The following is a 15,246-nucleotide window of genomic DNA, read 5'->3' on the forward strand; positions in this document are numbered from 1 at the left end:
ACAGAAGCAGGCATGATCTCTGCCCCCAAAAGCCTGCGTATTTTACACAACAGAATTAAACAGTTTCTTAGGGTTAGGTCAGAGCTGAAGGCTGGACAGAGGAATGGTGTAAATCAGGTACCATCTTGAATAAGATGCTAAAATTAGAAGCCTGAACTATGTTCTTTGTTGAGTGGGAAAGCATGTCCTGTTCAGGCCCCAAATTTTGGTGCAAAGTTGGTTTCATGTTTCTTTGTTCTGCTGTGCTTGTCGTGTTAAGTGGCAACATTACAATACATGGAAACTAAAAGCATTGATTGTAAGTTGTAGGAAAATAGAGGTTTTTTTGTAAGCGCTCCCACCCATCTGGAATTTGCTGCTCCCTTATAATCAGTCACAGATTGTTAAATAAAGTAGACTTTACTTCACCCTGAACTCTTGCTTTATTCTTCTGTGAGTAGTCCAAAATAAGTATTGGATCCCTTAATTAGAACTGAATAACCAATTGGCTTGCATTACCTTCTGGCCTTCAGAGGTCTGTAGCCACTTTTCTATTTCCTTCTGATCATACTGTATTTAATGAAGGGGTTTGCTGGCCAGCTTCCACATAGGGTGCTTGCATTCTTGGTGACTGCAGTTAGTGTTTTTATTTATAATTTGTGCAGTGCTGCTTTAAATATTTTATTATCCAAAATGCAAATGATCTCCTTTAGCTTCCCTTTGTGGACGAACCTGTTTGCTTGACTTCCTGTATGTGTGTCATCTTTCCAACTGACATGTAGCAGTGTGGGATCTCACATTTGGATACTTCTCACTTGGCGTCATGCTCATCCTTCCACTTACATTTTGAAGAGTAATTTCATATTTTCTTCTCTATCATTTTGTTTGCCAGCATGGATGAGAGCCATTCCTGGAAGGGGGTGTGCATCGGAGCTGGCACTGAGCGAACCACTGGCATAGGGAAGAGAAGCTGTTCCTGTGTCAAGAAGGCTTGGGCATGTCTAGGTTGTGCCGCCTATTCCACTCTCAGCTCATTGCCAAAATTCTGTGTGCTCTCTTATGCCAAGACCTATTGAGAGAGAGACTGTGTGTGAGTGTGTGAATTTATAGATATTTAATTAATAATCGAGCCGATAATTTCCATAGTAATTGCCTTACCTAGGATGAGGGAAGAAAGGGAAGGTACGCATGCATGTCACATACTTTACCCTTGACTATAACCATGGGTTGATTTCCAACCTGAGCGTGACAGGTGAGGGATATTGGTTTTGTTTGTTTGTGCTCTGGTTTTTGTTTGGGAGGAAATTTGTGAGGAGTTGTTTGTTTTGCTTAATTGCTGCAACACAGGGTTCTTCCAAAACAGCCCCCTCATCAGAAATCTTTGTTATGAGAAGCCTACTGTAATAAGGATTTATTGAGTGTAGCTCTGTTAATGTAACACGTTGGTGAGAGTGTGCCACAGATACTCCTCTATGTTTGAGCTGAACATGAATCTTTCAGTCCTAGCTGGTGAGCCATGACTGTAGTTTGAGCTAAAGCAGCTTGTGTTTTTAGCTGTAGTTCTTCGTTAGTCATTACGAATGTTAGTCATTACAGTGGCTAAAACTAGACTCTCTTTTTTGGCCCCGCTGTGAGAAGGTGAGTCAGGGTAAGACATTTAGGTATAGGTATGCGGGGTGTAACAGGGATTAATATTTACTGCAGAGTTACTGAAACAGTTTATACTGGCATTTGTTAGATGAATTTGCTGAAGCTGCTTATTTTTTCCAAAATGTCAACAGGAGACAGCATTGGCTCCAGCCCCGGTGAGCCAGGCCGGTGCTGCACACCCTCCTGCCAGCTGAGACCTGCACCAGTGAGCTGTGGCCCCTCCTAAGGAGACCCAGAGACATGGGATCTAGGAGGGGAGCTTAACAGGCATCATGTAGCTGAGACCTGAGCACGTTCCAGACAAAGTTAACTTACCGTCTGGATCACTTGAGGAGCAGTGATCTACTGACTGCTTTGTCCGCTGTCCTCAGTTGTCCTTTCACCATTCAGAAGTTGCTGTTTTTTCTTGTGGGATTTTTAGGTAAACTTCAAAATAGTTATATAGTTTTGATGTCATCATTATCCTTTGGGTTATGTAGGCATTTATCGTCCACAAGACTCAATCTCCATCTTGTCACAACAGTTTTTGCCGTTGTAGCATCCCTGAAGTCCATGGAGATGAGCAGAAACTCTTCTCTCATTCTCAGAGTGCTTTCCTTCGGGTACAAAGCTACTGTAACTCTGTGTGTCTAAGATTTCTGTGCAAGATTTAGCCACTGTGCTAACACTATGTCAGCTGCCTGTAATTACTGGTGAGGCAGCATATGACCGTCCTTCCATCACCCCAGCGCTCACCAGAGCTATAAGGACAATGCAGAGAGGCAAACATAGCCATTTTATTGAGTACTGTGTGCATGTTCAGCAGCGTGTTCACCTGTCAGACTCGGGGCACTGGAAAAGAAGAACACCCCCAAAAAACCCATCCAGACCTCGAGGCCAAGTGAACAAACAGCAAATAAGAGGTGGACTGTGGAACAACTGTGTTTTGCAGAACTTCAAAGTGATTTTGAACAGTTGTAGTCTAGTCACTGACTCATCCCCTCCTCCCCCTTTTCACTTTTCCTGCCACTCCACGAACAGCATGTGAAAGCACTGAAAGAAAATAAGAATCTTAAACTCATAAACATACCTGCCTCCCATCTGGCACTCATCCCAGCAGCCTGGTGATCTCCTTAGTTGTCCAGCAGATAGTTGAAAAACAAGAGTCCTGTGAAGATTCGCATGTCACCATATCCCTGCCAGATGGCGGTTAGTAAAACATGGGCAAATTGCATTGGCTCTGCTTCCATCATGACAATCACAACAGAAACACTACAGTGTTGCAACATCGCTATTTTTTAAGCTAGGAAAATGAAGGGACCGTAAAGTAGGGCAATCGTGGAATGCTAAACACCACTTAAACCTAATTGCAATGAAATAAGTAGGCTCTGAAGGGTACAAAGCACCGCTGAAGGCAACCCACAGGTTTTAGCCTCTCGCTCTAGGAATATGGGGGTGAGCTTCAGGAAGACGGCACTGGGCATATTTGCCTCACCACTCTGTTGAAAAGCTCTTGCCAACTTTAATTCCATTTTTAATCCATTTTTTACTAAATGGCCATTCTTAATTTGATAAGCTTTTCAGTCTTCAGACCTCAGCAAAAAGGGAACAGAACTGGACCATAAGGCTTGATCTTGTGTTTTTAAGCCAGGACACCGAAAGACTCCCTATTTCATAAGGATAAGCAGTTTGGGGTAATAACGGCATAGAAAAGAGAGAAACTTCAGCATGCAGTAGGAAGTCAGGCTGCTGCTAGTGTCATGTGCTGCAGTAAAACTGCCTCGACACCTCAGCTAGAAATTTGCACCCCAAAATGCAAAGGACAATCTCTGCTCTACCCACCTTGTCATGTAGTGGTACAATTCAATGCTCAGCTGAGCCAATGTGACAACCTCCTACTGCTGAAAGGGGAGGCCCTGCTCCTCCCTGCTTGCAGCCGCTTGGTCCCATGTTCTTCCTTGTACCAGTTGTGACATTTTTCAGACCCTTCTCGGAGCTGTGACCAAGTAAACGAGATATTTGAATCAGTGTGTGCACAATCCTTGTGTTTCTGGGACGAGGAGCAAGAACCATCTCCCCAGACACCACCTTCCAGCTGGTACAGAAAACCATTTTCCCTTAGGTGAGAGGAAGCAGGCTGGTTGCGTGTAGGAGCATGATGTGATGCCGGGGAAGCAGAGGTCTGGGATGTTTGCTCAGGATCTCATCTGTGCAGATCAGAACATCCCACGGCAGAGCACTGGCATTCTGCACTACAGAGCCGGACAGCGCTTGGTGCAGGGATGCAGTACTGACACAGTAATGTGCCTTAGTGTTTGAGGTAGCAAAAGGCTACCGTGAGGGACCGTAGACAGCTTTTTGCTATTGGCTTGCAGTGCTGTTAATGCCCATTCAGGTTGTTTGAAGAGCCATCCTTCCCTTCTCCTCTCAGGCCCTCGGCCCCATCCTGAACAATCTGTTTTGGCTGGTATCGGAAAAAAGTCACAAAAGCATCAGAACTTGCAGAGTTATCCAAACTCATTTGAGCCATCATAGTCTTTCTGGTTAGTAGTTAATTTGCGAGTGCAGGCTTTAAGCAGGCATTTGAGTTCCTTCTGAACCATCATGGGTAAAAATGCTGTGGGGGATGTCTTTGTCAGAAGTGTCTTACAAAACAAAATTCAAGATCAGCCTAAGATAAAGAATTCAATCTGAAAAAGGTACTTATTCTAGTGTTTGGGTGTGTTTTAGGCAAAAGTGCCTATTACCCCTGTGCTTATCTGAAGCTGTGAACAACTTACTTCAGTCCAATTTCAAGGATAAAAGCAAGTAAGTGGGCAGGCTGAAGCTGCATTCCCTGCTCAGAGTAAATGCACTGCAGGCTGGGATGCTGGCAAGGTATGTGCCTCTGCTGTCTGGAGAATTAGCTTTGTTTGTTGCTTTGGATTCATTTTAGGTCAGGTATGTGGGGAGAGATGGGGTTTTTTTAGCCCTTTGATGAGTCAAAAAGCAGTTTGGCAGCTGCGAGGCTGTTCTGCTCTTGGGTAGCTTGAGTGCCGTGGGTTTCAGCAGAGCTGCAATGCCCAGTGCAGATCCTGCCCCACCTTTTAGAAGTTAATTTACTATGTACTTAATAACACCAGGCAAAGATTTACAAATCCTTCTACAAGCACCAGAGAAACTCAAATGTAATTCATTTAAAAACTGATGTTTGGTTTTCAGCATTTATATGTTTGTTTGCGTTCAGCTTGCTCTCCTCGTAACCACGGATGTATTTCACGTTTCTGCGCTGCTTGTTCTGCTGAGCGACCAGAGAAAGACTGAAAATCTTCAGCAACATTTTTAAAATTCTTGTATCAATTTTAGTAACTGTTTTTCTCCTTGAATTTATGATCTAAATTACCTGGTAACGTCCTGCCAAAATTGATAACATTAGTGTTACTAGCTTGGCTTGAATCCGTATCCAAGAGTTATTCCGTAGCAGCAGTTTGGCTTATTGCTGGCTGAAGGAAAACAGGGGATCTCCTCCAAACCAAAACTTTTTACATCACATCTTAATTTCTCACCTTTTCTCTGCCTTTTATTCTCTCTTCTTGCCCCGAAGCCTTATCCCCTTCTCTCACCGTTGCTCTTAAATATGCCTGTTCCCCTCAGGCTTTGACCTTGCACAGGCAGTAAGCGCAAAGCTGTGTTATTTGGAGTGAAGTAACACCAGTAGTCAGGAAGGAACAATGTAGTTCAGGCCAGATAAAATAAATCTCGCATTTCCTGTCAAGAAACTGGGCCAAAAGCAATGATGAGAGACAGAGGGGGCAAACCATGCGGCTCAAAACTAGAGACATATGGGTTAGAAGCAACCGCAACCCTCGCTTAAAAACAGAAAACAAAAAGCAAAGGCATTGGATGAAAGAGAAATAATACCAGCTCCTCAGCAATAAAAACCACACGACGTGGGGTCTAGCCAGCTTCCAAACCCATCGCATGTGTGGCAAAAGCGGGGTCTGAATTTCCTGCTACTGTGCAAGATATTAATTGTCCTTTGATTAATTTATTTAATTGATGCTTTGTGTTGTAAATTAGAGAGCTGATCTTACTCTGACTGACTTGTTTCTTCACCAAACTCTCTTCCAGACCCGAGGAGGCGTGCTGATTAGAAGTCGTTGCTACTTTTGTTGTGTTTTACTAACTCTCTGGCTGGTTTGCACAGTAGTGAAAATTTTGAAATCACATAGGTTTTATACTGTGATTCCCTTTTCCCAACAGTCAGCCGTTACTCCAGCACTGCTGGTGCAAGTGAATATTAATGAGTATATGGGTAAAGGGTTCAGGATCGGTCCCCAAACCAGTGAGAGTTTTGACCATGTGTTTATTTATAGAAAAAGGTCTGTAGTACGCAGCCAGACTATAGGGTTAGGATTTGGAGGGTTTTTGGGGGTTTCTTTCTGGGGAGGATATTGATGTGTGTGTGGAGAGTGATGTCATCTGAGGAGCATCCCAACAAGGCAGAAAGTGAGGGTGGTGGCCAGGGCTCTTTGGAATGGTTCCCATGGGGGCCAGTGTTGGATCCTGGTCAGTGTGGGAGACTGAACTGAAAGCAACGCACCAGGTGGTGTAAGAATGTTTAAACAGACATAGCACTTTTCATCTTCGAAGTACTGTGCAAAGATTAACTAATTAGATTGGTTTTCCTCCTTCTCAGGAAGAGTTCGCAATGTAGTGGTCAGGGAACAACTGGCGATATGATTTATTTAAGTGCTGAAGTGCTTTGTATGAAGTCCCTCACAGGAGGCCATTAGGAAAATGCGGTTACTTTAGGATGTGAAGAAAAGTCCTTTGTGGTGAAGAGGCAGGAAGCAAAGAGCAGTCAGTTTTATTATGGACAAAGATAATATTTGAGCACCTCAGTTATAAGTCCTAAGAGTTCAAAATGGGTCTTGACAACGTATTAGAGAGGCAAAATTTTCTATCATGAAATGTGTTTGGATAAATTCAGTACGGAGGGGGGAGGTTTGTGAAGCACTCCAGGAGAATTTGGCCGTTTTCAGGAGTCAAGTTAAATGGGTGCGGAAGAGACTGGCAGGATGAAGGTCCTTCTCCTGTCCTCCTAGGAGGTTAGGCATTGACTTGAGGAGGGCATATTACGCACCTGTCTTCTGATTAAAAAAAAAAAAAAAAAAAATTAAAACCCCCAGAAGGCGGCATGAAAGGACACAAAAGGAAGGGGCTGTTTGGAGCAGGAGTAACTTAGGCTAGAAACAAGGAGAAGCAGGGCTTGAATGTGTAGCGGACGAGTCTCGGTGCTCCGTTCTCCTCTGCGGAGGCAGTGAGCATGCCCCACGGGGCGCAGCGTGCTCCTAGGGGTGCTGATGGAGCTACCCCTCGCCCCGGCAGCCCAGGAAGGGGGAATGCAGCAGGGCTTGGGCGCAGTACAGTCCCACCGCAGCCTGTCATGTCGGTTTGCCTGTGTCCTCAAGCCCAGGGTTTGATCATCGTGGAAGTGAACATCCTGACGGAAAGCTTAACTGCTCTGACACAAAACTCCAGCCACAGAGTTGTCTAGCAGGATATCAAATAGCAATATATTCAACCAGTGAACCACTGTGTTAGAACAACACATCTTCGAAACAAACTGAGCACACCTTGCAGGTATCCTTGTTTCTAGGTATTTCTGAAAGCTCTCCTCACTCTCTTAACCCTTTCAGGTGCTGTACATCCAGCACAGATGGAGAACTTGCACTGAGGCACGCCCTTTGCCTGGTTCAACATGATAACTGCATTGTGCTGGTAGGATTTTCTTTGCAGCTTTAACAGGACATAGTTGCCTGCTCATTTCCCACCACTGTGTGTTGTGAGCTGGAGGGGGGAGAAGGAAGGGAGGTAATGTTTTAATGGGGAGTGATATGCTAATGCCAGGCGTGGTATATGTACTTCTGTAAAGTTCTCTGCCACTTCTGAAGCATAACATAAAAACGGTTCGGTGATGATAACTGAATGCTCAAAAATGGGGATGTTAACGTTACCATATCATTGGAATAAAACAAATAAGGAACCTTTGGACGATGGGTTTATAGCTTCTTTTAGGAAAAGAAAATCCAAATTTTCAGCCGAAGCTGTAGGTAGATCAGAGAAATTTGCATCTAGAATAGGATCTTTGATTCTTCGAGCTTGGGGACATCTAGATCTGAACTTACTTAGGCCCATTTTTACCTAAAACCTGAATTTAACTCAGACCCCACTCATTTGGGATTGAGTTAGCTTGTGGCTGAATGGCATGTATATGTGTGTGCTACAGTAGGGCTTGAGGATGAAATTATCACGCCGTGTAACCTCATCTAAATTAGGTTCCTAAATTAGGAGCCAAAGCCACCTGTACAGTCAATAGAGACAGGCAGGCTCATCCAAAGGGGGCTTCAGAGCTGCCATGCTAGGAACCTTTGTTGACTCTATGAACAGTTAGATGCCTGAAGTTAGGTGGTATGAATACCCTCTTGGGTGCCTGGTGAGTGAACTTTGTCTTTTGAGTTCAGTTTTCAAAGGACCAAAACAACATGAGAAACTCTAGGCTTGCACTGGAACCAGGAATTGAAGAATCTGAAGCACAAGATTTCCTCTGATTTAAAGAAGAAGAAAGATCTTGGATAATGATACTGAATTTCAGTGTTCCCTATAGCAGAGTTCAACATGTATTCCTGATCAAATTCAGGATTAAATTCTCATTTTGAATGTGCACATCTGTTAATATTTTAACTTGTTATGTATCAGAATTTTCCAGGTTTCCTGGCAAGTCATGCTCAGGATGAAGCCTTTCCAACTGTGTGTATTCAAGGATGTGTTTATATATATATGGGTATATACAAACACACACGCTCTAGACTGTGTAGGTGAGAATGTTATTACAAAGAAAGATTCTTCCAAATTATTTATTGCAAGAGACAGTAGCAGTCCCCTGCATTTAGATTGCCTCATCGAATTTTAAAAGATCCTGTGGAACAAAAAGCATTAATGTTTACTCTGTTTTCAGCATTCTTTAAAATTTATTAGTGAAAAAAATTCCAGGTTTCAGAAGTACGATTTTGTCATGCCATGAGGCCTGTTCAGCCTGGTGGTGATACAAGCCTATGAAAGTCACCATTTCACTTTCATTGTCATTGTCTAGGAAGCGTGTCACAGTGTCACAACATCAGCCAAACAGGGGTGTTACAAGGAGCTGAGCTCAGCTGGTACCAAACCACCTCTACTCCTGCAGCGCGTACCAAACTAGGCACCCTTGGACCTGCCAGAGCAGCTGTAGCAGGACGGGGAGCACACGCTCTCCCAACCTCCTCCCTGGACATCCGATTTCCCCTTTCTCTCCCTCCCTAGGCTGGCATTGGCTAGAGTTTCCCCAGCAACGTAGCTGGGAAATGGGAAAAAGTGGTGAGGTCTCCTGGCTACAGACCAGACCGTACCTTATTTTCCGCAGACTCCAGCTCTTACCCTGAAGCACAAATGGCAGACTTCTGTGCAGGGGGGCAGAGGCTAAACCTTGCCAGGGAGGTGTGATTTGGAAAGTTTCAGTGGTTGTATGTAATATACTTAGTTTTTATCTTCCCCCCCCCCGAAAAGGAGGAAAGTTCGTGCAAAAACAATATTTAAAGCAAATTGCAAAGCCAAACATTGACAATTAAGGCCAAATTCAGGTTGTCCCTCCGATCACACTTCTGCCCTCTTGTGTGAATGCCCTGTGATACACTTTTGAACTGCAGGTACCTGGGCTAGTTTTCCCTCTTCAGTGCAGAGGATAGACACACAACAGGACAGAATTAATGGGCAAGTTTAATAGCAGTATTTCCTAACTTTGAAATGCTTGACTTTAACCTTTTTTCTTTGCAGTGTTTTTTGAATGTACACTCTGTTGTTATTGATTTCAGAATAAACACTTCACTAGATCTGAAGAGAGATATTTCTGTCTCGTAAAGCTTCTCTGAAGTTACTGGTTTCACCAGGGCTGAATTTGGCCCATTGTATCTAATGAATTGTATATTCCAAAATCAATATTAATAATGCTGGGTGCTCTTTTTAAATAGATTGTAGACATTCATATAGTCTGTGTAAAGTTCATACGAAATGATACTTGCCTATTCTTTATTCATCCTTTTGGTTAATAAATAATCCTTTAGCTTTTCCATAGTTGGTTTCTGGGATCCTGTTGGACATCTGTGTTTATCATTTAGGAAGCCGTCACCAGTAAATCTTTCTCTCTTCAGATTTTTGACAGAAAGCCCGGGGTTTTCAGGATTGTTGGCTACTTCTCATTTTGTTTGGGTTTTTTTGTTTTGGGTTTTGTTTTTTTTAAATAGATACATATAACCTATTCTATTGGTGAGTTGCAGTTTATCAATTGAGAAGTTGTTTAGCAAGATGTACGGCATCGGTGAGGCACTGAGAAGAAGGAAAATCAACCATCCACTTGCTGAATCTCTGCATTTGCTGCGAGGCACCATTTCATCTGGGGATATGAGTGACTCACAGAGGTTGGAGGGACTCATAATTTCCATACTACAGCACCATTCGCTAGGATTTTTCTGACTTTTGTATTTATCATTAAATGCAACGTTACACAATGTCAAAGAAAAAAAATCTAGCCTTCATAATGTGGTTTCCTGATTGTAAATGGGGCTGGATATCCTGTACTGAAATGTCAGGTTAGATCCTTTGTAAACTCTGAAGCCTGCTCTCAGAATAGAACACTTCTGGAGTGTATTAAATTGGTGTTAATTGAGAAACACATATGCCAATGACATTTTAAGCTACGCTAAATAAAACCAAACCTTTAGCAGGTCCCTATCACAGAGAGATCCTGAGATTTCACTGAACCTGCTGCTGCCGTCATCTTTTTTCCATCTATGCATATGTTGCTTGCGATGATATATGGTAACTCCTGATGCAAATACCACTCATGCTGTTACAGCTTAAAAGGCCCAGAAATAGAATGCAAACACAATGTCTGTTTTTTTCTGCTCCACGTTATAAAAACCTATGACCAACAGCCTAAAGTTTGATTCCTTTTCCCTTCAGTTTTCACACCAGCTGACTTCAAAACATACGTTTAGCATTGCAAGTCATAAAAAATTCATCGTCTCTTTCTTTTTTTAGGGGGACTAATCCTGCAAGTGTCTTAGGGTTCTCTGCCTCCTGTTGCAGCTGAGCCACAGGTCAGCACCTCAGGAGGGGCCCCGTCCTCAGGCGACCCAGTGCCCGGTATATATTCACTGACTCCACTTCCCCAACATGCCTGGCCCCTGGATCAGGCCCTAAGCGTATTGGTAAAGTACATGTGCTTTATCTTAAGATAAATAAAGCCATTTGAAAAACGCGAAGCAAAATTGGGGTTGAAGTCCCAATTGTGTCAATATACTCATGGGATGTGGCAATATTTTGTTGCACGTTTGATTTGTTACAGAAAAGAAAGGGCAGCCTGGAAGTTACTAGGGCTGGGTCTCGACAGTGCTGGCCACACGGCAGCTCGGTGGAGTGGTGGTAAAATCCTGCTCTAATGCAACCACACAAACTCTCTCAAGCTGGCTTTGCAGGACTGCTCTTGTTAGAGCAGCTGTCTTCTGCTGTGAGCTAGGGCAAGAGGTCAAGAGCCGTTTATGAAGGGTCTGGTACCATTAAGCTGGCATGATACAGCTACGAGTAAAACTCTCCCTGGCAGCTCATTGATTTCCAAGTGACAAAGCCCACTACTGCTTTGCCACTCAGTAACTTTTTGCCTTTGAACCAAAAAAAACGCTGGATTTTTTCCTCAAATAGCTCATGCAGCTTTTTTTTAATATATATATATATAACCTATTCTATTGGTGAGTTGCACTTTATCAGTTGAGAAGTTGTTTAGCAAAATGTAGAAAGAAAGTAGCAAAACAAAAGAAGTACTTTTGAAGGTGCATTCTATCGCCACTGTGCAGTGCACTGTAGGACCTCTCTTGGTGGGAAGATGATTTGTGGCCATCTTCTGACTATGTCCTGACGGTCCTTAGGTTTATTTCTGACTCACTGCCTTTATGAGCAAACTAAATAAATACCAAATCCTTGAAAGGAATTTGGTGTCTATAAAACCCAGACTTGTAGGTGCCTGGCTCCTAAGTTGAGGGGAACAGGGTCTCTTCCCTGGTTGCTGCCCCCAGGTGTAGTTACATGGAGTACCCGGTGCCTGCCTGATGCACAGCTGATGGAGCAGTGAGGGTCTCCTGGTGGGTGCGTGAACGGCTAAGCTCTTGTCATGTCCACCTTGTCCATCTGTGGCCCCCGGTAAATCTTGATTTCTTTGGAAGTTCGTCATGTGTGCTGGCAATCTTCTTCCCAACTTATACTTACTTCTGCTGTTTCCGATAAGGCCTCAGGTTGTGGGAAATCTGGAACTGCATCGGTGGGAAAGTGTCATCACCTGGGACATAGTGAACCTTTAGCTGTGCTCCAGGTCCCAGTAAGCTGGATGTTGGTCTGTGGTGTCTGTCAGGAACAAGGTCTGGGGTTTATATCTCCAGTTACCTGATGAATGGAAATTAATGAAGCTATTTATTTTTTGAAGAAATTTCTCCCTTCCGAGCCTTCTCTTGTGGGAGAAGTATTAGACTGAGTGTATGGTAGTTTCTAATTCAGAATATGTATTTTTCAGGTCAGTCAGGTTTTCCTGTTCTTGTTTGTTACGTACAGTACCACACGTGAGTTTAAAGTGAGTATGTGCTTATGACATCCTACAAAGGTGGTAGCATCACTATTTGCATTTTGCAGATGAGAAAACACAGAGCGATTGAGTGCTTTGCTGAGGCCAGACAGGAAAACCATGGCAGGAGGAGGGAGGATTCTCTGACCGCCCATTGCAGACATTGTCTGTCCAGCCTGTCTGTCTGTCCTTCCTCCTCATGGCATGGCATCCCACCACTGTCCATTGGAGCAGCTCTGGAGCGCAGGAGACTCACATGCTGTGGTGACTAGCTGGCTGTTTGCCACGCAGTCTTTCACAGGGTATCTGCGTGCAGAATTTGATTATAACTTGCTTAATTGTCCACTTCCTTGTAATTGTTCTTGCTGCCTCCGCTCCCGTTAATGGCGTGCTCACGTTGGGAGGACCAGGAGGGCTATGCTGTGCTGTCCCAGAGGATCCCTCTTTTATCCTTTCGCGTGTCTCTCAGACGTGATAGCTGCCTCGCAGCCGGCGTGTGACCACGGCGTTACATGCTCAAAGACGCTCTTAGTAACCCCGGACTGGGGACTCCCTCGGTGATAATGCTGTAGATGCAGTACTTGGGCTGGTGCAGATTTTAACACAAAATATTATGATCTGTCTGTCTGCTTGCCCATCTGTCTATCTGTCCACCTATCTAATGGACCTACGCGCATGCTGGAATAGCTTGGGGAAGGTCAGGGGGAGTTCAGGATGACAGAAAAAAAGGTCAATTTTTGTGTGCGTGCATGTGTTGCTCCAGCTAACTGATGAGGCGTCTTGGCAGGGCGTTTTGCCTTAAAGAGACAGCCCCGTCCGTTCGGAGGACATAAGCACCCTTATTGTGAAACACGGTCAAGAGTTATTCGCCAGAGGTGACTTTTTTATGGCTTTTCCAATGATAATGTTGCCTCGCAAATATCTCCAGCGATTCTGCTGGACTTGTCAGAGATAAGCATGGTATGCACGGCGGGGCCCAGGAGTTGGTTTGTGTTTAATTGGGACATCTATGCATTCGCACACGTTGTAAAATAGAGAGAGAGGGAAGCCTTTTAACAGTGGTGAGAGGGGGCTGAGTGTGTGCAATGGGGGCTGAGGGGGCTTGAGCGTCTCAGGGTGGGTACACGCACGCAGTGGGGTCGGTTAGACATGCAGCACGATGAAACAGCTTGGAGATGTTTTACTCGGTGACTTTTTTGGTGCCGAGTACTCTATTTCAATTTCAAGCAATTTTTTGTAGGTGAGCTGGAGATTAATTCCCCCCCCCCCCAGCCACTAAGTTAAGGATTCAATGGCTGGCGTGGCGCTGGGGTCCTGCGCTTCAGAGCCGCCAGCGGGAAGGGAGCAGCTTGGTTTGCAGCAGCAGCCCGGCTCACAGAGCAACCATTAGGCAGGCGGAAGCCCCCGGCAGGGTTACAGACCAGACAGTCTATACCAAGGCAGGTCAAAGGGTGAACTTACTGTTTACTGAATCGGTAAATAGCTAATTATTCAGCCTGGCAACAGGGCGAAACCCTGCATGGGATGTAAATCCTCGGCAATTCAACGTTATCTAGCGGGGAACGGATTTGAGATCCGAGGATCCCTTGCGGTAGCAGAGGGGAGCTCTCTGCACTTTAAAACCTTTTAGGGTCATTGTACGATACTGCGGAGCCATTAAGGAGCCCTCACATGCCAGAAGCAGTTTAACAGGCCCAGTGTTGGGCATTTAATTGTGTCAATAATTATTCACGCATTAGCACCAGCTCCTCCTTAAAGTGTGTACTGCGGTGACTCATTAAGTTATTACTGGTATTCATTACCAGTAAAATTAGCCTTTTTTTCAAAGTGTAAAATTTATGTTTTCTAGAAAAATATTGCTAGGAATGCAACAGCTTTGCTCTACTCCCTGCTTGGTGTGGAGGAAAACAAGACTATGTGGAGTTGAAGCAGTATTTTTTTGTCCGAAAAGAAGCCCTCAAAAACAGGAGGCAGACAAATTGGAAGTGTCTTATGCTTTTTTTTTCTTTTTTTTTTTTTTTTGTGATGGGTTTTATGTACTTAAAATTGGGGTAAGGAAGAAGCTACATTCCTGCCTGGCTTTGGCTGTCGGTCATGTGTGTGTACGTGCCGTTTTCTGGTATCATGAGTGAGAAAGATGCCCAGTGTCTTTTGATTAATAATGTGTTAATGTATATGCAGCTGTCTTTATGTTAAATGCTTTGTGGTGCACTTTGTTTCTTTAAATGCTGATCATTTACAGTGAGCGTGTACAGTATATATGCCTGGAGGGAGAGCAATTGTTATACAACTCTTTAATCCGAACCATGATTAAAACCCCTTTTGTTCCTCCCTCCCTGCATTACTCCAGCCTATCATCTTCTCTGAGAAATCATTTGGCAAGTAGATACGTGTGTATTTTAAGAGAATAACTCCTTTTAAAGAATCAGTTTTTCTTTTGTTCTGCTTTTAGAACTTAGTTTTTTGCATTTCAATATACAGCACTGTTCAAAAGGCGTAGGAGGGTCATAGCCATTTTTTGCGTGAATAAGGTATAATTGAAATATGATGTATGCAGATATCATCACTTCTACAGCAATTATCTGGATTGTTTGTTTAGTGGGAACATACTTTCAAGTAGGGGTTGGTCAGTGGCAATCATGTTGCGTGACACAGCTGAGGGAAATGACAAAGAATACTAAAGTCTCACACTGTGAAATTTTACGTTGCGCCAAGTGTCTACTAGGGGGAATCATTAGGAATTTCGAAGGTGAGGGCCACGGCGGTTTCAGAGGGAAATGTGAAGGAGGACGGGGAGGCTGGCGCTTAGATCTTGGGGCGAGGCTGGGGTTTGGCATTCTGTTTCATGTGGAGACCAGCACTTAATGTGGTCCTTGTTGAAACTTGAAACAGCTCTATTAGTAGCTTGATTGGGGAGAGGAGAAGAGACCAAGAGTAAACAAAAATGTGCGGTC

At 44.0% G+C, this 15,246-nt stretch overlaps 1 protein-coding gene across 5 annotated transcripts in view; it reads left to right on the plus strand.

Moving 5' to 3' along the window:
• Positions 1-15,246, plus strand: part of SOX5 (SRY-box transcription factor 5) — a 660,386-nt gene that overhangs the window by 290,821 nt on the left and 354,319 nt on the right. The window lies entirely within an intron of this gene.

The sequence above is a fragment of the Aptenodytes patagonicus genome, chromosome 1, assembly GCF_965638725.1.
Source record: "Aptenodytes patagonicus chromosome 1, bAptPat1.pri.cur, whole genome shotgun sequence".
Classification (NCBI taxonomy): domain Eukaryota; kingdom Metazoa; phylum Chordata; class Aves; order Sphenisciformes; family Spheniscidae; genus Aptenodytes; species Aptenodytes patagonicus.